Raw genomic sequence first — 2,500 nt, 5'->3', positions numbered from 1 at the left:
GGTGGTACATGGAATCGTCTTTGGCCTATACTTATCAACTTGTTGAAGATATTTGTGGCCTTTATCGCAACATGACCTATATGTGGAGTATATGACCAGGCCTCGTCGATATATACGCCTAGATATCTTAAGGTTTTTTGTCTTGTGACTATTCTGTTGTTTATTCTTACTGTGGGATCACGTGCAAGCTTTCCCTTTAGCAATATATATGATGACTTATGTGGTGCAATCTGTAACTTAGAGTCACTGCACCACCGCATTAATATTTCTGATGCAAGTGCAGCTCGATTTTCTACTTCCAGACGACTGTTACCCTCCACCATTATGAAGAGGTCATCAGCATAGGCAACCGCACCAAGTACTGCATTGCTTTCTTGTAATGCATGCAACAAAGGGTCCATGTTTATGTCCCAAAAAATGGGGCCACACACTGAACCCTGTGGGCATCCCTTCGTTATAGGTTTGGACACTACAGCACCTGGAGCGGAGATCCTAGCAACTCTATGTTGACAGTAATCCCTCAGACAGCCATATAGTGACACCGGACACTCAATTTCCCGCAAACGGGAGAAGAGCGCCGGCCACCACAGGCTATCGAAGGCACCAGATATATCCACCGTGATTCCTAATACATACCGACTGGTGGAGGAGCGAGCCGTGTCGGCTACTTTGTTAATGGCATCTGATGTCGATTTACCCTTCCTAAAGCCGTACTGCAACTCGCTCATGCCGCGCAGTATTCTGTGGCTTGACAGTCTATGCACGAGTAGCTTCTCCAGAGTCTTTCCCAGGACGTCCAGCAGGCAGATCGGTCTATACGACTTAGGGACTGCAGGATCTTTATTCGGATCTTTCTTAATAATGACGACCTCCGCAGTTTTCCATTTCGTTGGGAAGCGTTGAGTTTCTAAGCAGTGGTTGAAAATAACTGTGAGACATGGAGCCAACTTACGTACCAGATGCTGCAGGACCTCCGCAGGAATTGCGTCTGGTCCTGGAGCCTTCCGCCTGGCGAAGGAATTTACTGCATTTACTACCTCCTCCTGTGAGAAGGGGTAGACATTTAATTCATTATAGTATGGCTCCTCAGCTGCCTGTCTCAGCATGGCTTGCCTTTCAGTGTCGTTTCCTCGATCGTCATCTGGCAAGAGAACTCTGAGTAATTCCTCAGCAGTCTGTTGCCAGTTTGTCGTCATTATATCTGTGTCCGCTATCCTCACTGTTGACAGGAGCATTGGTGAGTGGATCTTCTCCCTCACAATCTTGTATGGAACCCCCCAGGGGTCCAAAACAAGATGCGAGTGGACAAAGTCCTCCCAACTTTTCTGTCTGTGCTTTATCAAGGATTCCTGAAAATTTCTTTTTTGCCTCCTGTAAATTGCCAAGTGATACTGTCTTGCGTCCTGGGTAAAGGCCCGTTGATAGAGACGACGAGCTCTCCTCATACCCTGCCGAAGCCTGGTAAGCTCAGGAGTCCACGGAGCTGTCGCTCTGCGGATGTACCTCTTCTTTAATGGCACAGAGGCAGCAACAGCCGTCTTTATAGAGGTTACAAGAACTTCAACTGCTTCATCGAGGACAAAAGCATTATTTACCAACTCTGGAGGACGGAACTCCGCCTCGAGCAGGTCCCAATTGGCTTTCCCATAGTCTAATTGCATTATCCATTCGTCAGAAACATGTACTACTCCTAGTGAAATTACAAATTCTATCAAGTTATGATCACTTGTTGTGTGTCCATCGTGTACATGCCAGTTTCTGATCTTATCTCTTACATTTTCCGTGGATAATGTTACATCAATATGTGATTCTGCACCCGCTCTACTTCTGTATGTGGGTGGATTTCCAGGTAGGTTCTCCACCTGGAGGTGGTGCTCCATTATCAGGTCCTCGAGTGCACTACCTCGAGCATCTTGTACAGGACTATGCCACAACGAGGATTTGGCATTGCTGTCCATAGTTATTATTACTAGATTTCCTTGTAGCGCTCTCAGGACACGAGAGAGATGTTGCAAATAGGGTTCGATGTTATCTCTAAATTGGCAATAAACATTTACTAAATACCAAGTCGTGTTCATTAGATTAACTTGAACTACTGAGATATGAGAAGTACAAAATTGTGTTATAACAGTTGTTTTAATTAATTTGTTCAAAATTATTATGGTAGACATGGGATTTGCCCCTGTTGAGATAACCTGAGCCGTCACAGGAAAGCCAGTGACCTTGCCAGAGGCGGAGTAAGGCTCCTGTATTAGTATTATATCTACCTCGTTTTCTTCAGTCATTTTTCTAAGTTCCTGTGTGACGGTATTACTTCTCATAGCATTTAATTGATAAACCTTGACGGATGCCATTACGGATGTCTAGTATAATAGTGATCTTCAGGCCACTTCTTGTAGGGATCAAAACCAATTCTCCCGTACATCATTACCATCTCTCTATAAAGCTTTTCTATGTCAAAAACCCTGCCCCGTCTTTGAAAGACCCTGTGAACTAGAAT

The 2,500-nt window shown here is 44.9% G+C and overlaps 1 pseudogene; it reads right to left on the bottom strand.

Moving 5' to 3' along the window:
- Positions 1–2,500, bottom strand: part of LOC126434363 (large subunit ribosomal RNA) — a 10,462-nt pseudogene that overhangs the window by 3,045 nt on the left and 4,917 nt on the right.

The sequence above is a fragment of the Schistocerca serialis genome, unplaced genomic scaffold (assembly GCF_023864345.2).
Source record: "Schistocerca serialis cubense isolate TAMUIC-IGC-003099 unplaced genomic scaffold, iqSchSeri2.2 HiC_scaffold_1187, whole genome shotgun sequence".
NCBI lineage: Eukaryota > Metazoa > Arthropoda > Insecta > Orthoptera > Acrididae > Schistocerca > Schistocerca serialis.
Note: the sequence above shows the minus strand (reverse complement) of the source record. Positions and strands in the feature narration are given on the sequence as shown.